This window comes from Zonotrichia leucophrys, chromosome 15 (genome assembly GCF_028769735.1).
Source record: "Zonotrichia leucophrys gambelii isolate GWCS_2022_RI chromosome 15, RI_Zleu_2.0, whole genome shotgun sequence".
Taxonomy (NCBI): domain Eukaryota; kingdom Metazoa; phylum Chordata; class Aves; order Passeriformes; family Passerellidae; genus Zonotrichia; species Zonotrichia leucophrys.
Genome location: NC_088185.1, coordinates 5731667 through 5753164, shown reverse-complemented (window position 1 = coordinate 5753164; position 21498 = coordinate 5731667). Strand labels below are relative to the sequence as shown.

Sequence of the window (21498 nt, the reverse complement as noted above, 5' to 3'; positions counted from 1 at the left end):
AAATGCACAGCTGAGGTGTTCCCCTTGCAGGAGTGTTCAGGTCACCATTATCTATGGTGTTAAGCACAGAAGTCATCACCACTGGCAAGTTTTTGTCTTGGGAGCGTGAGGGTAACAGAGCTGATTTCTGAGTGTTGTAGGCTAGGAGGGTTAAGAGTTGTGGGGCCTGGGTTTGCTTGACTCTGTTTTAATTCTGCCTGGAAGGCTTTGCAAGGTGATGTGACATTTTCTTGCTGTACCTTTTTTGGTCTGCTAAAGAAATCTCTAACTGACTAATAATTATCCTTGCACATGTGTCACCTGAAAAAGGCAGAGCATGTTGAGCTGACCTGTGTGACAGGTACCTCTGAGCTGAGGAGCAGGGGAGGATTAATTCATGTAGCTGTGTTGTTGGATAAAGGTCCACTCCTCGGTGCCAAATTTATCATTATCTGCATTGTGTGTAACACATGGAAAAAAGGCAGCTTAACACTGTGCTTGAAAGAGCATTTTGTGTAGAAAGTAGCAGCAGATTAGCCAGCAGGGAGAGGTGAGTTGGTGCTTCTCCCCCAGAGAGCCAGAACAGGGAACCAGATCCTCATCTGGCCAAGCACAGACAGAAAAAAAAACTTCATTAAAATACTTATAGCCACAAAATTTCAAGATGCTCCTAAATTTTGTTTTCTACACAGGAAAAATAGGGAAACAGGTCGGCTGAAATGTTTTATTAGCATGTTTATTGTAACCCAGCCCTGTGTGTAGTTTCACTGCTGGCGTGCTGCAGCCAGTCTAGATTCACACAGATAAATTCCCTCTGCATCCTCATATGTCATTGTTTCTCTTCCATGAATATCAGATTAGATTTCATGGCAGTGTTAGACATATATTTAATGTGCACAAAAGCATTGGTCAAAATGCCAATTGCTTTCCATTGGTAGCTTTCTTTCAACATAATGGAAAGGTGTTAACTGTTTAAAAGAGAGGGAAAACAAACACAAAATGACATAACTGTCATTTCTATTTGTATTCTAGGCTTAGAAAAAGCAGATCTCACTGAAAAATCATATTTAATATGACATACAGAATTTATAGCATGAGAAATGCAGCCAAGGAGAACCCAGAGAAGCAACAAAATCCATTTGCAAAATCTGTTTTGGGTGCAACTGCATATCACATAGTCAAGTGTTTTGACTGTGATAAAATAATTTATTCACATGTTTTAGTAAAACTGTAGTTGAATATTTCTTCCTAAAATGCCACTTAGATTTCCTCTGTGTCTCTGAGAGAATGTAATTTGCACAAATATCTTCCTATCAGAAGAAAAGCAAATGATTCAATAACCTCAGAGCAGGTCCTGTCTGTAATTCCTGGCATGCTCTGAGGAAGAAGGTAAATGAGTTTGGTTTCATTTAACCAAGGGGAAACTGAGGCAGAAGCTCCAAAGATGTCTCCTATGGGATGTCTGAGAGCATTTGGTGGCAGACCCAGGCTGAAACTATTTAAAACAAACTTTATTGTATTTCTCTACTAATTGGTCTGAATTGAAAGCCTGAAATTGGAGGTTGCAGTGCCTGCATACATGGTAAGAACTGCACTTGAAATTCCTGTGTTCCTGTAGGGCCTGATTGAGTGAAGAAAGGACAAGGGTGATGGAGGAATGAGTGAGCCCTAAGCTCTGGGTCTGAGTAGGAGTGCAAAGAACATCCAAAGCCTGAGCAGGAGTGCAAAACACACTCAAAAATCCTCTTGAGATCTGTTTTTCCTATTCCTGTTTCCAGCTGGAGTTGCCACGTTATGCTGGCAGGTTCCTGGTGGCTTGCAGAGTTTCTGATACATCTTCTGTGGCGAGATCCCCACTGTCCCTGATCCCCCTGGCAGGAGAGGTGGTGTCATTTTCTCTCTCTGCCTCCCCTCCACTTGCCAAGAGCAGCCCTCAGGGCCAGTCTGGCAGCTGGGGAAGGGTGGAATATCCTGCCTGTGCACACACACATCATATTCCTGCTTCCCTCCCTTCTTATCCCTCATCAAGAAATCCACTGGCTCCCAAACCCTTGTACTGCAGGAATGTGCAGTCTCAAGCTGGGATGCCTTGGAATGACTGCCTAGAACAGAGGCTAGATGAGTTAGAAGGATAAAGTGGGTATTTATCAAAGACCTTCAATGGAGACACTCTGGGCAGCCAAAAGCCTTGCAGAGGCTGCCCCCAAGATGGACAATGGTCACAAGATTTTCAGATGTAAGTGTGGTCTGTTTGCATACCAGGCATTAATCCTCCAATTTCAGCTTCAGGTAATGAAGTCATATTCCCCCGGTTTGCTCCTTCCCCAATTCACTTTTGTCCATACTTTTCAGGGCCTGAGGCTGTGAGGTGCCCTTGGATCACAGAGGGGTTGTTTTGCCTGACTAAAATGTGAAGACAATTAACTACACTTTCCATGGAGTTTACAGCTAGGCGCTGATGTGGTATAGGCTATGAAAAATACGAAATCTAAAATCTGAAGGCATCAGCTGCCCTGGTGCATGAGCTGGGCTGGCTGGTGGGTGTGTGAGCACCGAGCTGTGAGCGGTGCTGTGTTCCTGCCCTCTGTCTGGGGCTCAGCCTGTCCTGATGCTGGTCCAGCTCTGCTGCCCTGACACCGCTCCTGCAGTCGATCTGCCAGAGCCCCCGAGCCTCTGAGGCATGCTGACAGTTCAGCTCCAGTTAGCTGCAGTTCAAGGTCAAATAGGACTTTAAAATATGAATAAATGTCAGGCTTTGCTGGCACATCGATCTCAGTCTTTTTGATTAGTGCCAGATCGCATGAATAAATTAGCCTTGACAGGTGCGATAAATTGTATGGACTACTGATCTCAAACAGTAAATGTTAGAGAAGGACGTGGAAGGCCTGGAGGGGAAAATACCCTCTAAAGATGCTTGCATTAAATGAGGTGAGCTTTGATACAGTGCTCAGGGGTGATCTTCAGGCAGGAGGAGGCCTTTTGTTCATTTGGGATTCTGTGCCAAGCCGGGGCACGTCTCCGGCTGTGGTATTGATTTCCTTTGTCAGAAGGAGTTTGGGTCGCTGTGCCTTGTGAAGCGAGAGGGCTCTGGAGCCTGGCCCACCCACTGCCCTCCCCACCCTGCCAGGGCTGTAACAATGGCCTGGGCTCAGCCCTTCTGGGTCCCAAACAGCAAGCAGGTCTCCAACTACAGTAAAACAGGAGTAGAAGGCATTGGAAGTGTCTCGTGGTATGTTGTCATACTGTGCTGAACACTGTCAAGCCACAACTGAATTCTGCATGTCAGGTCTTGGCTTTGCAGGGTCTTTTTACTTGGAAACCAATGCTGATATTTAGAGAAATTCACATGACAGGTTACATGCTTTCTTTCTCTATGATTTCCTGTAAAACATAACTTGTATGCTTCATTTCCCTCTTATGCATAAATATTAGCAATGCCAATCACTAGTTAATATTATATTTACTAAGAGGTGTTTGTCTTTTGTTGATTGCTAAATGAGCATGTGAAAATGATTTGAGGATAGGGTAGGGGTCTTATACTGCTATTTCATATATCTCCACTCAAGAACTTTCAGTTTTCTTAAATCAACAATCGAATATTGCAATCCTCTCCGATATCAGACACATGACAAAGCCAGACTTTGTCACAGACATTTCAACTTGTTCTTTTACTGATATCCTTTAATTAAGCATGCCCTCTTTCTGCAGCACCATGCACACATTCTGTCTCTCCATCTTGATAACTCATCTGTGTGTTTGTGTACATAAATCTGTGTATACATATTTATATGTAAGTAGAGATCATGGACTAGTGCTCATTTTGGGTGATTCTTCCTCACAAAAGCTTGGTGAAATACTTGGATTTATGCTGAGACACTGAGCTTCATAGTGCAGTTAATCTGAAATGCACAATTCTAAATGCAGAAGCATTTTTCTCTCCAAAAGCAGAAAGGTATGGATGTGCTATATTTTGTAGCAAGAGAATTAAAGAGAGAAACTTTGTGTTTGCCTCAATCGATTTTACAAAATGAAAGCAGAGTCTAAATTCAGTGGATTTTAAATTTTCATTGTGAATGTTCTGCACAGCTCCATTTTCTTAACTATAAATATACAGCCACCAATTTTGTTCATAAATTGTCCCTTTAATACACATAATCAATAACATATGTATAACCTAAAATAGACTATTACAAATTTGTTGTTCATGTGCCAAAATGTTTGGGTGCTCTATGAACTGATACATCTTCAATACATGTGTAGTGTTAGAATGGAAGGAGTTACTAAAAGGGATTTTTACTTGTATAGAAATGCCTTTTTTAATATAAAATTAAGGTGATTATCTTGATTACAAGATCTTCACCAGATGGGTGATATCCTGCACACACAGGGCTAAGGATGGTGTTAAGAACAGAAAATGGGGTGTATGACAGAAAGGAGGGTCAGCTGTGATGCTGAGTGGGAAGAAGCAAATTGCCTAGTAAGAAGGATTTTGAGAATCATAGAGGAGCTCTGGGAAGATTAGCCAATGCAGGCAGGTGTCTCCAAGCCTCAAAATGTGTGCTTTTCTGATTACTGGTATTAGAGGGGAAAAAAATAAATGTTTACAAAGCGATAGGGAGGAGAATGAAGATTATATTTTGAGGGCCAGGGAAGTATTGTGCCAGACTTAGGAACTGCAGAAAAAATGCTGTTGAAGTAAACAGATAAGAGAGAAGCATTAGTATTGCTAGAACTGGGGCTTCTTGAACACATGCCAAATGAAATGTGGAGGGATTTGCTCATAAGAGTCGAACGATCTTCAGTCAAAAAGGCTGCAGAGATTATTAAGGATTTTTTTTGCATTCCTACAAAAGTGCTTGCCTGTTTTCACTCATAATATCTGTTATTTTTCTGATCTGGGGGCAGGGCAGCAGAGTGGGACATGGCTCTGATTCTGTGTCAAACCAAGCTTTGCCAGGAACCTCCTGAGAGGAGAGGGAGAGTTTTGGTAAAGTCAGTTTGGAAACTATCTCTGGTAGCACCAGCTGCTTGAAATGAACCTGGCCCATCCCTGCAGGGGATGGAGCTGTGGGTAATGGATCATGGAGCCAAACCCTCAGTGTTCTGCAGTGGGCACCCTCAGTGTTAAGTCAGACCTGGTATAAACTGAATCAGCCCGTTAACTTTCCTCCTTTACCTTGCCTCCTCCTTCCCATCTCCTCCCTAGGCCATTTTTTAACTTGAGGGTCAATGTGTTTTGCTTCTGGGGTTGTGCTGAGGTGTTCCCTGGGCTGCAGGAGAAGTGGGAAGGGATTTTGGAAAGCTGCATTCAGAGCCAGGCTGATGTCATGGTGTGCCCTGTAGCATTGTAGGTGCTTTCATTTGAACAGGTTACCTGTGGCTGTCTCCAGCTGGAAGCACAGCAAAAATAATTGCTGAGGGAAATGTGGTTCATTTTTCTCTTTCCTCATTAATCCCTATTCAGTATCTTTTCAGGAAGATGCAGTGGTGTGTCAGTGTGCTATAACTTACTTTCTCTCCCTTTCCATTCCCTCTGCCTGTTTTAATTAGGCACAGCCCTGTTGTCCATCTTACTGGAGCAACATTTCCTGTCATGTCAGATGTCAAACACAGTTTCTACATGAAAATATAGCAAATTCTCACACTTCTTAAGATGGCTTTTTTAGATCTTTACATAAAGTTTTGTCATTCTGCATACCTTGTGATGCACTGACATTTTTTTCTAGAGTCTAGATGTGGAGGGCTGACTGTCAGCCACATCCCTATTTATCCCTAGGTGCTTTCACAACAGTCTCTGGGCTAAACACAGATCTGCTGTCAGTTCTGCCTGGCAGAACCAAAGCAGGGCTAAGGAAGGTGTAGATGCAACCAGGCTGGTTGTGTGACAGGCACCAGCTTGGCAAGCGTGAAAATGAGATGCAGAGGGAGGTACGTGTCTGACTTTGCTCAGTTCTCAGCCCTGGCAGGCAGGTGTGCTATGCAAGCAGCACTCACTAAATCCTCTCTAAGGCAGTCTGGGAGGTTTGGATATCTTTTGCATTTTGCACATGGAACTGGCAACAAAGGAAGTGTCTTGTGGGGATGAGGCACTGAAGTGTGTGAGACAAATGCCCAGGACCAAACCATCCTGAGCTGTCCAAAGGTTGTGCTGAAAATTCATACCCTTTTCCCACCTTGGTTCAGCTTTTTTCCCAGTCTTAAATCCTTTCTTTCTGGCAAGTCTTTAGACTTTTTCTCCACCTTCTGTCTCCTGCTCTTGCCAACGTTTCTCATTCTGTTTCATCACTCTCCTCTCCCTCCCTCCGCCTCTCCTGGCTCAGCTCCACCAGGCCCTAATGTTCCACATTCTCCTCTAGCTGTGCCAGTGACTTATGAGCTCAGTGCTGCTGTGGACACCAGACCTCTTAAGCACCTTAGCAACTCCCAGGAAAGCTCATAAATGTCTTTCACAATGGATAGTCAAAGTAAGAGGAGCATTAGAGGTTTGAGGAGTTTCTTGCCTAATAGGAGAAGCCTAACTAGATGAAAAGGGGAGAACCTATTACTTAGGGTAGAAAAATCTGGATGCCTTTTTAACTGCAAGAACAACTAACCAGGTGTCCTGTCTGTGACATGAAATGAGAATGGTAAACAAAATGTTTTAGTTTGAACAGAAATTAATGCAGAGGAAAAGCAGGAGAGGCTTATGTTTTGTAGGGAAATTAGCCTTTGTTGATCATAGAGCTTTCTTTTGACATCCTCTCTGACTGTAGAAAGATAGTGGGGTAAAGACTTGTAGAGGTGTTATGCTTGTTATGTTTGAAAGTAAAATTGGAAGTAGTGACCTCAGGAAATGAACACAGAGGTGAATGTAAATAGAATCTGATTAATGACAGGAAGGAGGGCTGGACTCAGAGGCACAGGGAGAAGTCTCTGAAACCCTCAAGGTCTCAAGAATGAGTCCTGTTCTGAGGTTTGTCTGCTGTATCCCTTGTACCTCTGTTCTCTCTTGCCTGATTGTCTCTTCTGCTCCTTTGGTCTCTCTTTCTCTGTGTGGCTGCTTGTTTTTCATTGCTGCCTCCTTTCTTTTCATCCACTCGTTCCCCTCAGGTAGTTGGACAAAGTAGCTCAGAATTATCTCATGCTAATGAGAATCCAATGCTGCCTCTCTCCCACTTGATGGAAACAGACCTTGAGGCCCCACACTGCACAAGGAGCAGATTGCATAATATGGACACAGTTTTAGTACAAAAACAATCATGGGGTGTAGAAGTGGAACCGAAAACAAATTTTAAATCCTTGCAGTGCCTTGTATCATTAAATCCTGGAAATGTGGGCTGGGGGAATCCCTCTTCATAGCCAGGGCAGCCAAATTGTTTTAGGGATGGTTTTAATGCTAATAACTGCCTGATATCATAGACAGGTTGTTTTGGTTGATTAATTTGGATGTTTCAGCTTATGTGCATGAGTATTCCCAAACTAGTCAGGGGTTTTGCCAATAACTTGGCTGTGGTGGCATCAAGCTGTGGCTGACACTAACTGTGCCAGCTTATGAATTTTGATCCAGTCAGTCTTTTCTCTCACTTTGAACCAAAACATCAAAGTACCTATTTATTATTTTTTAAGCAATCACCTGTGGATTTCTATTGGTTTGCATCAGTAAGATGTTACTGGAGGGAGTTCCTGTGGATGTTCAATGCCACATGATTTGAACACCCTATCAAACAGATGTGCACAGGCAGCTGCCTGCATTCAGGGCTGTGTTTTCACTGAATGGTCGTGGTGCAGGTTAAATGATGAGCCCATGCACACACTGCAGTACTGCTGACTTTCAAATGGCCGAATCCAACCTAAATTGGATATGATTGGTGCCATCAGTCTGAGACACACTGTCTAGTGTCTGCAGTTATGCTTTTGTTTCATGTGTATTGAGGAGGTGACTCCTCTGGGTGTCTGCCTTAATGGGCTCTGGCTCCTGGAGAACCCAAGCTTTGTGTTCCAGAGGAACTGAACACTCCATCAACTTGACTGCCCAACAATGGGAGCACTCTGTCACTGGTGTTTCCTACTGATTGACAGTCAGGAAGGCACTCTAGAGTGACAGTTTAACACTTTTCTGCATATCCTTTTGCTAGGCTGAAGTGACGTCCATGTGTTGGCTCCAGACAGTCATTTGTAAGACTCTGTCTCCATCTCAGACAAGTGCCAGATGAAGCATTAGATGTCATCAGCTGTGACAACGTGGTGCCCACATTTCCAGCCCAAATCCTGGCTGGAATGTGGTGTACCTTCTGCTCTATGTAGGCATCAAGAACCAAGGAAACTGATAAATTGTTGTTGGGGTTCATTTTCAGAGTACTGTCTAGGCATTTCCATTAATATTAATAGGAATTTAGCAGATAAATCTCCTTGAATAACTTTTAGAAAATTTACCCTTAATGTGCCTTACATTTCAATAAGCTGAGCTGTGTTTTGAAATTCCATTTGAGAAGGGTAAAGTGATAGATATAATAACAAGGGATATGCAGAAAACAGTGGGATGCATATTTCTGTGTGACACTAAAGACTCACAGTACTTTTAAATCAGAGCATCCTGGAATACTATTAATGAAATCCCCTTTAACCTTAAGGGGTAATTTTTACTAAGTGATCCACAGGGGATTTGGCTGTTAAATTTCCATTAACAGTAATGGGATTCACAATATTACAAAGCAAGTTCCCCACCAGCCATGCTGAAATTCTACCCCCTGCAGCAATTAATCATGCCTGTTGGGCTCGTTAATGGAAATATGAAGCAAATTATCTGGCTAATCATGATCTGTGATCAATTGGCTCTCCTGCAATCATTGATTGCCAAAGAGTCAAAGCCAACTCTCAGCTTTTGTAGCCAGCAGGACACAGGGGTGTCCCTGTCCCAGGTGGAGGTGCCAAGGCAGCTGCAGCCCATGGAGAGCACAAACCAAGCCTTGCAAGCAGATGTTCCTCCTTGGAATTTCCTGTCTTCCACCTCCAGCAATCCTGCAGGGGCTTCCTTCTTTGCCCTGGGTGTAGCAGTGTCCTTTTTATTCCCCTTTTTTTTTATTCATGCTTGGTTAAAACTAAGCCACTCTGTTGATCGATTTTGGGGCCTTTTTCCTCCCTGGCATTCTGTGAAGGCTTCACATTCTGCCAGAATTTACCTTTAGCTGGGCTGCAGGCTCAGCTCTGGAGGGTATTTTTTGATACACATGATGGTATTATGGTTAAGCTAACTGGCAAACATGCAAATCCAGGAGTACCATGCAAAATCAATAGCATTTCTTCAGGCAGCAGCACACTAATTTATAGCCACCCTGCATGACTCTGTCGTTTTCCTAATGAATTCTCCAGTGTGCAGGGGTGCACTAAACAACAAAGATAAATACTGGTGTGCGGAGGAGCATAATACAGATTTATAGCCATAACAGCACACAGAGTACAGATGTTTTGCAAGCAACCAAGATTGCTTTATGAGCTTTTGCAAGCAGGGGTATCTGTGTTGTAACTAAGGACTGGTTTTCAATGGAACTCAAAATTAATAAAGCAACAGGAATCTTCTTAAAATACATTTTGGCACCATCCCAGCAGCAGAGTCTTCTGCATCCCCACTCTGTGGTTCAGTTCTTACTGAGAGATGTCTGATGGCAGAGGTTGGGTGCTAAAAAGGGAGAATCCTTAAGATCACCTGAGCAGCTGTGACATGGATGTCATTGAAAAAGGACACTTAGAGGAGCACAAGGCAGTTCTTAAAATCCCTCCCAGAATGTGCATGAGGTTAGCCAGGCACCAACACAATGAAGAGCTTTTCATTGCCCACTCTCTCATTTGGCACAGAAACATTTAGTGCCTTGTTATTAATTTTTATATATTCAGGACCTTATTTCTGTGGAAATCTTGATTTTTATTTTCCTTCTTGCTGAGGAAAATAAACCAAACTGCTTCTGTTGTTCTGTGTTTCTGTGGGGAACTTTACTAATGTACATAATATGCAACAGCTGATGGCAAGTGGTGATAAGTTGCTGATACCACGGGGAGCTCTGGAATGAGTGGTTTACAAAGCCCAGTAAGTAATAAAAGTCCATAAACAAGACACTCCACAGAGCATCAGAGTGACAGAATTTTGGCTCCAAGATTGAGGCTGTTTGGCTGGTATTGGAAATCCATATAACATCCTTCCCTCCTGGCATCTGCTACTTTGAGAAGGTTCAGTTCATTACAATAACAAATTTCAGCTAAGCCTGATTGCAGTCTGTGGCCCTTGGATGGATCATTCCACACTGGAACATCCCCTGGCTTGGTCTCACACTGCTGGGTGCTGCAAGACAGGGCTTCTGTGGTCATTTGTCACTCCCTGACTCCAGGCAGGGTACATGTGCTGATTTGTAGTTAATGCAGGTGATCTTTGTAGCCTTTCTGATCAATCCAACCTAATTAAAGGAGTAATTCCCTGGTTTTAGGTCCAATTTACCTTTCCAAGATGGTGTGAATGCCTGCAGCTGAACTAATAATGAGGTAGCATCTTAGAGCCAATTAAGTGAAAATGAATCAGTAGAGCCCATTAGACTTGGTGGAGTTCAATAAGGGATGGAGCAAGTGAATTTTTCCTTGTTAGGAACTCTGGTGTCTTGTGGAAAGTTAGAAAAGTCACAGCAAGCACCTTCACCAAGCACAGGAATGTCAGGCTCTGGGTTCCTGAAGGCAATCAGTCTCCCCAGCCAGCAAACTGATGGTTTTCTGAAACAGCTGTGCCTCTTAGAGGTTAGGCATTCAGAACAACCTATGTGGAACATATTTCTGGGTGTTGTTTTTGTGAATATTCTTGCAGATCAGCCCTCATCCATAAAAAGATTCCATTAATAAAACCAGCTGTGGAATAGGAAGGCAGAATGGTGTTATTAGTGAGTGCAAAATGCCTTCAAAGCACTATGCATCATCCAAATAATTTACTAAATGGTTTCTGAGAAGAACTATTAATTAACTGGCAAGAATGAGGCACATTAACATTTGTTTATTGCACTATGTCTGTTGGCCTCGTGGGCTTGGACCAGAAGAGAAATTATCACAGAGGGGTAAATGTTAGCTGTGCTCTGCATGGACAGAATATCTCAGTGATTCACACCCTGAAAGCTGCTTGGGATTAAGGCCAGATGTGAAGCTGTGGTGCTGCAGCTCTTTGAGCCTCAGTCCTGCCCTCCTGTCCTGCCTGATTCCCTGTCCTCCAGAGAAACAATTCTGTGGTTGCATTTTAATTAGATATTTAATACTGTGCAAATCAATTTGATGAGAAGAAAGGACACATTATCAATGTAATTTAAAAGATGCATTTGTTTTTCTCTTCTGAAATGGGACAGATTTCAAACATTGATTCATTCTGTAATTTGTTTTTTTCTCTATTGAAAAGTGCATTTCAATAATCCCTGTGATACCGAAGAAAAAAGAATCAGGGGCTTTTTTTCAGTCCTTTTCTCTGCTTTATTCACATCTAGCTGTGTTTCTCTTATCTTTGCTTCTGTGTGCAGATCATTAGGGTTTGTTCATTCACAGGTAGAGAGGGATGTGCTGGTATTGGAGAAACACACGTTAAGCCTGAATTTGTTCCTGCATCCAGGTCATCACTGGAACAAGATTAATGAATTTGCTTCTCAGTTTCCCCTTTGAGGGGAGGGAATAAAGAACAAAAAGTGTGTTGTGTTTACCTGGATGCTAAAAAAACCTGACCACACAGTGGCAGCGTTTGTTGCTGTAACTCAGCCCCTTCAGAGAGGGTTAGAAAGGCAAGGGGTGAGTCAGGAAAGGCTGCTTAAAATATCAGTGTCAGGCTGCAACACAAACCTTGGGCTCAATCTACCACTTCCTCCAGTGTGAGATATCCATGAAGTCGTTGAAGGGATTTTCTCAGTGTATGTTTTGTCATCTGCACTGTTCTTTTGTCACAAAAGGGGAAAAGCTAATTGAATGATTCAGACATGTGAACAGAGCTGGTTATCTATCGCAAGTGTTTTGTGCTTCCTTGTCATGTGCAAGTGGGAGAAGATGGTTGTACAGCTGATGAGCCTATTAAAAAATGGATCTATTAAATAGATCCATGTCTTTGGTTTCAGTGATGAGATCTTAATCAGAGCCTGACATTACCTTGCTTTGCAGGTGAAGTTTTCAGTAATATGTTACACACATCTTGTAAGCAGCTGCTGTGGACAGAATCTCCAGCCCAGTTGGTCTGGTCAGGTGTGTGAGCTGCTGTTAGGACATCTGGTCAGCACTGAGCCATCTTTGCACAGTTTAATTTTTTTTAATTTTTTTTTAGTGGTGTATGGGGTACAGTAAGTTGACAAAGTGTGAAAGGCTTTTCTCTACCTTTGTTCCAAGCATCTCAGTGAGGTTGTTTTCCTTCTTGCATGTTATCTCTGTGTTTACCAACTCCAGTTTCAGATTGCTTTAGATTGCTCCTCCAGCCGACATAAATGCGTTTTGCTGTGCAGTGTTTCAAAAGGGTGCCACTAAACCACTTATTCATGTCAACACTGAAGACTAAATCACTTCTCTCACTTACATGTCTGTGACAAATTTCAAAGTGTTTTCCGAATTTGACACATCCTTTCAGTGAAGATGTCAAAGAAACTAATGTCTTGCTGATTTGATTCAGAAAGAGTGAATCAATTCAAAGTGTGAAGGAAACATCTGTGTGCAAAGTTGCCTTAGACTGCTAACCCAGATCTGCCATGGAAAGAGAATTCCACCTCAGTTAGAGATTTCATAGTAGCCCACTATGTTTGTTTAATTATGCACATTCACTTCAATATCTATCAATTAACCAATCTTAATTATCTTTGTGTTGAAAAGCCCTAAAGTATCTGGATCAAAAGGAAAAGTTTTATATTGCGTCATGCACCACTGAGCCCTTAAGTACATTTTCTGTTGTGCTGGTGGGAGAGCCCTGGTCTCGCTGACTTTTGTTCATGGATAAATATATATATTAAACATGAAAACAAATATCTGAGGACTCTAAAATATTGGTCTGGTAGTGAAGAACAAGAGAATCTTTCCAGAAGGAAGAATTTGCATGGCAAAATTAGAATGTGTTTAAAATTTGATTCTTATCCCTTCCCCAAGTCCTAGGCTATATCTTGTTTGACTTTTTGTCAATCTCAGACTTTCTTACAACTTTTAAGCATCTGTGAGAGTAAGAAATATGTTAGCCTAACCTCTTGGAGACAAGCTCCCATGTAGCACAAGAATCAGCTCAAAGTTCTGGACTATAAATTTTGTTCTTGCCATTAGAGCTGAGAACTCTGAGCTGAAGATGGACTAAGAAAGAACAACATTCAGACTTTTGAAAAATTGCCTCTGATTTACAGTGGTGACACAAAGCTAAGTATTGAGTTATCAGCACATTCATCACTAGATTTAGTGCAGTGTCTCAAGATAACTTTCTTTTTGAACAGTGTAACTGTCTGATTTTTGTGAAGCAACCTAATGTTTCTTTTTCATGTGCCTCAACTGCCCCTTCATGCAAGTTATTACCCACCACTTCCTTTAGGCTTTTATTTATCTGCCCTGTGTAAACCTGCTGATGCTGCATTTTCCTTAACTTCTGAGATGTCCTAAAGCTTGGTTATGGCCAGTGATAAAGGGGTTATATCCAATTCTTTGTTGACAAATGAGTGTGGTTTCCGTGAAATTCGTAATGAGATGCCGGTTCAGGGTACAAACCAGGAAGCTGTACTGGATCCAGAGGCATGTAGCACTTAAATTTTATTTATTTCTCAAATGTGTTAAAAAGTCTTGTGTGAAATGTTTCTGCCTTAGCAAGCTGAAAGTTGTTGATGTTTTTCCAGACATCATCCTTTTAGAGCTGCAATCCCGAAGAAAGCTGAAAGGTGCCAGACTCACTGTTTCTATAGTCATGTACCAGTGAATCAGAACAGCTTGAATTTAGTGCTGGGGGTTTTTTGACAGCTTGGAAATGCCTTATGCCATTGGAACTCATGCTCTGTGCATGGGATTCGTTCCTTCAGCTGCTCAGAGGACAAACCTGTCAAGTTCATACCTTGTGCCTGCTGAGATGTGAAATAGGACCTTGTAATATTAATTTTTCCCCTGTCTGCCTGTTCTTCCCCATACTTTTGCCTTGAGATTACCCTAATGGCATCTCCCACATTGCTAACTTGGGGTTTTATTTCCAAATTAAGCCTCCTGTCCAGAGTGACCTCTCTTTCCCATTTTAAAGACCTGGGTTTTGTGAAGGGTTGTGAAATCCAGCACAGGAATTGGACCTGGGTGCTGAAACTGGGTCAGCTCCCAAGTAAGTGGCTCAAGAAGAAAATTAGCTGTTCTGGAGAAAATGAAGTCCTTATGATTTCCATCAAAATGCCAAGACGCTTTTCATTTTCCAGGGTCAGCCTTGCCAGGAGGGGTAGGCTTCTTGATCCTTCTTTATTCTGCAGGGTCTGGTAATAGTAGTATGGAGCCATGTGGACACAAGTAAAGCTGCAGCACTTAAAAAATTGTATTAAAGTAGGGATCAAGCAGGGCAAGGAAAGAGGAGTCAGTATCTGGGGACTGAGAAGCCACTTCAAAGGAAAATGATGTCAGGAATGAAAATCTGGAGGCACAACATTGAATTCTTTCAGTGTCCCTCCATTATCTGTCTGCCTGTTGGAACATCCTCGAGTGTTACAGCAGCTGAAACTGCTGAGGGGGAACAGCATGAAAAATAATAGAAAAATAATCTCTTTATAAGGAGTGGGGGCTAATGCCCAGAGGCATCTTGACAACAAACAAAAAACAAATCCCCTACACAAAGGAGAGGTACTCAAATAAGGCAGCAAGCCTCCCTGAAAAGCCTGCTGAACAAAGCTTCTCTTGTAAGCCCTGCCCACTTGCTTGCAGTGGATAAATACCACTAAACCTTTCCAAAAGAAGCTTAAGAAAACTAACAAACAAATCACAAACAAACAAAAAAAAATACCAATTCCATGAACCTGCAATCTTGGCTCTTTGCCCTGTCAAATGTCCAAGACATATTTATTTTGATGTGCAGCCAATAGAGACAATTCAGAAGAAAAATGAGGACCGGGTCCTCTGATAATATAAATCCTTCTGACTTGATTGCTAGCCCAAAAAAATCAAGTGGAGTGGAAGCAATAAAGTAATTGTAATATTAAATATTATTTTGGCTGGCAGATTAGTGCCTTTTCCTTCCTCTCCCCCTTCCCAAGCACGTGTGCTGTCACAGTTCTATTTCTTTAAGAATCTAGGTGTGCATCTGATTTGAGAAATAATCAACAAAAGGGTGAAATTTTCCAGAGGATATTTGATGACCTGGATGTCCAAATCCCAGTGAATTTTCACTTGAAAATTTCTCTGGTAACACTTTGACTGCAGTTCTGTCAGATCCTCTCTGCAGGGAGCTTACAGCACTGTAGAACACCTCAAGCTTAATTTCATACTTGTGGTGTTACTTTTGCTGAGGTGTTTGTTCAATTGGAATGATCTGGAACTTAGCAGTGGGGCATTTTCCCTCAAGCAAAAACCCTTTGTGGAAGGATGCCAAGAGTGTGTATATATATATCTCCCAAATATATAGAGATATATATATGTGTGTGTATGTGTGTGTGTGTATGTATATATATATAACACATCCTAAAATTATACTTGTGATTATGTGATTTTAATATTTTGTATTAAAATATGTGTTGCCACCGTGTCATTTTAATGACTGACAGGGAAACATGCTCCCAAAATTTAAATGATGTGTCAGAGCACCCATAGCCTGTTTGCTTGCTTGATGATTCACATGTAGTAATACCAGGATTCACATATAAAAACAACAATATAAAAAAAAAATTGTTTCTCTTAAAATTTTCTAACCTGATTTTCTGGGTAGGAAAACACAGTGTGGTCTGTGTTTATGTTGATTTTTCATTAAATGGCTTGGAGAAGCTTTGGGAGGTGCACCAGCCAGAGATTTGAGCAGACCCAAACTTTTACTGCTTTGCCATCAGTGCAGCACTTGTGCAAGTCCCCTTGATGTCAGCAGGAGCTGAGTGCCTGGTAAGTTAAAGTTAGGCTCATGCTGAAGGGTTTTGCTGCAGGAGATGAATGCAGGGAGCTGGGAGTTGTCCTGTCTGTGTTAGCCTGCAAAAATGAGCGCCTCAAACCAGTTACATGTGAAAAGTGTTGTAGCATTGATTTTCACAAAGACATCACAAAGAAATCTGTGAGGAAGAAGCAGGGAGCTGCTCAAACCATCGTGGTCCTCCACTGAAAATGAATAACAGTGAGGAAGGGGATGCTGACTGGGAGGGAAGGAGGGAGGAAGAAATGATTGGGAAGTGTTATTAAATAGGTGCACCATCTCCATTGCTCCTTCCTTAGACAAAAACTGAGCTTTTAGGGAAGTTCCTGCCTTTGTTTCATCTGTTTTCTCCCTTTGTCTGAGAGGACAGTGAGTGTTTGAGGTAGGAGCTGCTTTCCTCTCAGTGTGTTTACAGTGCAATGATGCCCTCGTGTGATGCTGCACTGCCAGGAGTGATGGTGTGAACCAATGCACCTTCTGAAAAGCAGAAATATTAGAGATTGTGCTCTTCAAATCACCAAATGCTGCCTCTGCCTTGTTTCTGCTGACTGACTTGAAGGTGTTGCAAAAGCAGCTTCCCGCTTTGTGGTGCTGGCTTTCAGAGCTCATCTAAGATGAAAAATCACAATCATTTTGAGCAACAGGTTCATGAGAGACACCTCCTTATGTTACAGAAGCATTACAGAGAAACAAAGTTATTAATATTTGATTCTCATATCATATGCTATTGGAACTGCAGAACAGTAAGGAACTGCTGACAAGTCAATCAGATTTGTCTTCTGAAGAATTTCACAAAAGCTGGATTTTTTTTGTAGCATTGTCTTTCAGTAGATGGGCTGAGCAGGGCTGTATTTTGAATTCAGTCAGGCAAAACTCTTGTCACTTTGTGGCAGTTTTCACCAAAGACCTTCTTCTTGCTCAATTTTCTTTAAAACATTTAATTTTTTTTTCAGGCAGCGGAATACATTGCTACAGCCATTCCTTGTGAAGAGAGAGTTTGCCACTCTTCTCTTTTGAAGCACCCTTCAGGTCATATCAGAACAATAAGAAAGTTGGGTTGTTCCTAGGATTTTCAGCCACAATTTTTTGTTTCTATTCTTATGGAATGTGTTTATTGTGCACTTGGCTGAGCCAAGAGTCTGGATCCCTCTCATGGTGTTTGTGTCTCTGTTTGCATTGTGGTGTCACCCTGTAATGCCAGGATGTGTGACTGAATGAAAAGAGAGGGTCTTTGATGGGATCTTTGTTTCTGAGTGCCAGGTACAAAGATCTGTGGGTCCAAGACTGGATTTCCAAAGTTCTGCTGTGGAAAAAGGAAAGTCATGGTAAAGCAGACAGGGAGTGATGTATTCAATAAGAAGAATATGTTTTATTACTTGACATACGTGCATAGAAAAAGTAGGAAGTTTTTGAGCACAGAGACCTTTTTTCAGGTTTTTTTTTTTTTTGTCCCTTAACAGCATGGTTGTAACATCACTAAACATCATTTTACAGCAGGGGTGAAATTTGTTTTGTATCATTCAGCTGGAGAAAATGAGAGTGATGTTTCCTGCAAAATTTTACAGCCTTGGGCTGCTTTTAAAGAGTGTAAACAGAAATATCAGATCTTGTTTTCCTGAATCCTTTGCATTTTTAGCTGAGTTTTGAAGAGCAACTGGTGGAAGCATCAGTTCCCTGGTGGTTTTGGGAGAAGGAGGCGCCTTGGTAGGAAGTGCTGGTGTCCCTGTGACAGAGGTTGGAGCAGGTCCCTCCTCAGCAGCAAGCCCTGACATGAGCTCTGATGGCCAAGGCTGTCACTCCTGTGAAATATTAGAGAAATATTTCACTCCTATGAGATATTAGAGCCTGCTAATTGCACCCAGCAGGTTCCCAATGCTGCTGCCAGTGCCCACAAGGTGTCTGCCACAAATGGGATCAGCACCTCCACCTTCTCCTGTGCTAAAAGCACTGTAAGGCTTTCAGAGGGCAAAAAATAGTGGTGTCATGTACCTGCTCCATCTTCAGATCCCCACTTGAAAATTTCATAACTGACAAATGATGCTGCAGACTTTTCAGCAAATGCAGTGTGTGGTTCTTAGAAGGGCTTTTATCATTTTAAAGCCATGATGTTTCTCTCTGTTTTTCTCCTCTTTTCTTTCACTTTCACAAAGCAGATGCTTTATGTTTATGGCTTCAGTTTCTGTATTTCAGCTGATGAAAATGTATTTTGTTTCCTTCTGAGCACAAGAGTTGCCTGCCAGTGCCACTAATCACCTCACTAATGGCACAGCCAAGCACTTCTGTGTTTGCAGGTACATTTTCCACACCAACAGATGGGCCAGGCTAATACACCTTGGAGCAAACTGTGAGTGCTCAAACCTACCCCAGGTGCTAAGGTTACCCACCAGGCAGCTGGGGTGTAAATGCTTTGGTTCTTTTCAGGGTTGTAAAAAGGCAAGGGGAGCTGGAGACTAAATCATTTCTCCTTCAAGCTTCACTGAATTCCCTCTTCTGGACCGACTTGAGAGCCAAGTTTTGCTCTCCCAGTACCTGATGCCACTTTTAATTTTGCTTAGGGAAACACTGAAGGAAGCAGTCACCCTGATGCTAACCTTAGTACAGACAGGGCCCATTCTGTGGCTAAAAATGGCTGAAAATGATGAAATGTTCACTGAAATGTTCACTGTGTATAAATGGTTTAAATTGCTGCCCTTAAAGATCAAAGACTTAAAGAAGAACAATTTACTTCATTCTTGGTGTAGATATCATCCATTGCAGACATAAAATACTGGTTTGTCCTAATATGTGTCTTGTTCAAATTGCTGGGAGTAGTGACCATTTCACAGATGACACTTCAGTTAGGGGACAATTGTATTTAATGGTGTGTGCTCTTCCACTGGAGATGATCCACCCAGCAGCAGGAGTGAGGTGCTGCACAGTGTGCTGAAGTAGGGAGTAGCACAAAGGGGGTCAGCATCTTCTTGCTGCTGCTAAATTGGGAAATAACTGCAGGTGGCTAAAAAGAGATGCATTTGTTGACTTTGAGGAGCCCCAGATCTGCCATGTGCAAACCAATAATCAGGGATATCTGGAGAACCCTCACCCTAAGTCAGCACAGAATGCCCTGCCTAAATATGTGTGAGCAAATCATAATTTTAAAACTCTGATGTTGTTTTTTTAAAAACAAAACAAAAAAATCACACCAGGGTCTTTTAATTGCTGTGTATTTTTTTCAGCTTCTGGTTCTCCTGTGTCTTCCACAGAAGGCAATTTTATTATCTGCCCTTTACATGGAGAACACTGGAGTGTGGGGTGCTCTGATTCCAAAGCTCTGCTTTTGACAGAGGCAGCTCCTCTTCTCAGGCTTACAAAAATGCCCTACCCACAAGGTTATGCTGCCTTCTCACACAGGTATATTATGCATAGTTAATACCCATGAAATCAGTACCTGAATTTTCCACTGTCTCCTTATCATGCTGAGACACAGGGTTTTTTTCAGCTTCTTGCTTTAGAAAACACACTTTATTTTGGCTTCTTTCATAGCTTCTATTAGAAGTAGTCATGGTTTGATATTAATGTTTGCAGTGCTTTTGACACAGTCTAAAGCATGAATATCTGAAACCAGCTCTGCTTTGTACATTTTGTCAGCAGTTTAATGTCATTTCTCTTGCTGAGCAAGTGAATTTGTTCAGAATACAAAACGACTGTAATTTAAGGAAAAAAAGCCCAACTCCTGTGTAGCAACTTGCAGATGTGAAATATCAGAGAAGTGAAACAAGGCAGGATTAGGGGAGTGTTTTCCATTCATTGATTAGTACATTTTTTTTTTTGCTAACTTAGCCTGCTTTTGTGAAGCTCAACACTTTAAACAAAATTGTTCAAAACATATCACATTTATCAAATACTTCTTGATTATTGTTACTTTGGTTGTTGAGTTGTTTGGGTGTTTTTTTTCCTGGTCAGACACAGGATGTCCTTCAATGATTAAATGCCATATCTGAATAACAAATTAACCATGTTATCTACATAGTGAACTCAGAATTCATCAAAACAAATGATGAGGACTGTTACTTGTCATCTGAAATTGTGTAATCACAGCTCTGCTGCGTTGTGTTTTGATTAAGTGGAAGATGATTACACAGATCCATCTCACAGAGATGCAAGAGCACCCAGGGCAGATTTCATTCCAGTCCTGGATAATAGAGGTTTTTGAGCACGGTTTTAACTTCCCACTCAGGCCAGGGAAAATGCTTAAAACTGTGCATGTGTTTAAGTCTGTGCACCCATCTGTTTCTTCATTTTTCTTTTCCAAATGAAGAAATAGATGATGGAGCAGAATATGGGCAGGAGGGAATGTGCAAATTTTGTTACCACAGTATAAAGAACAGATTTCGGATATTTAGCCAAGACTGAGTATCTCAGGGCCACAAATTGGTTTCTTCAGGTTGCAGTATCCTGAGCTGGAGTGAGGAATCAGAGCTGGCATTTTCCAGTTTGGTTTAGATAACAGGGACTGCTGTTCTGAATTAGCCTTTGAAGCAGTCAGAGGTTAGAATTGGAGCAGTTTTCTGTCCAGAATGAGGTCACTCAGAGGTCCCTACTTCTCTACAGTCATTATGACATCGAGGACTTTTTCTTCAAACCCTGGAAGTGTCAGCTGAGAAACTGAGAAATGAAGTTCAGGTCTATTATCTGTACTATTTTCCTGAAAGCACAGGATCACCCTCTACAATGCTTCTCCATAAGATAAAAAATAGTGTAGAAATTTCATTTCAGAGTTCATTTTTTTTAAAGTAAGTTTAGAAACATGAAGCACCTCACTACATACTGAGCACAGCATCCAAACTACTCCAAGAGGCAAATTGCAGAAATATACCACTAGTTTTGTTATCAGTTGTTTGTTTTTTTTTTAATATGCTGCACTCATGGAGCATTCCCAGGTCCTGTTGTGATAACAAATCAGGTGACAGGGGAGGATTACAAAAGCTGTTTTATTGGCCAGCTCCTGCCTTTAGGCTGGTATAGATTCAGAGAACTCCATCACAGTCAGTGAGTCAATGCAAATTGACAGCAGCCAAACTGAAAGTGCAGTTTAGTCTCAGTGCCAGAGGAAAAAAGAGAAGGAAACAGAGGCTATAGACTGTGTGTCAATGATATATTGTGGGGCACACCTCCTAGAGAGCATCCAAAGGATGCTGCACTGAGGCAGCTTTAAATGTAGAGCGGTGTTGATGATTGAGGTATGGGCATTTTCTCAGGCAAGAAAGCTTTTTACCCTCTGTGGCTTTTGATGTTCTCTGGGAAATATTCCTTATGATTTTGTGAAAAGAGACAAATTGTTGCAGTGTATCAGACTGGGTACATAATGGAAAATTTTACTTGCACAATAGGCTCATATAATTCACTTATGGCCAGGGTACTTGTGAGTTATTGGGCTTTCAGATGTGAGAAATAACCCTCATAAG

The 21498-nt window shown here is 41.8% G+C and overlaps 1 protein-coding gene across 9 annotated transcripts in view; it reads left to right on the top strand.

Moving 5' to 3' along the window:
• GALNT9 (polypeptide N-acetylgalactosaminyltransferase 9) overlaps positions 1–21498 on the top strand; it is a 257312-nt gene that overhangs the window by 198512 nt on the left and 37302 nt on the right. The gene's annotated exons all lie outside the window — the stretch shown is intronic.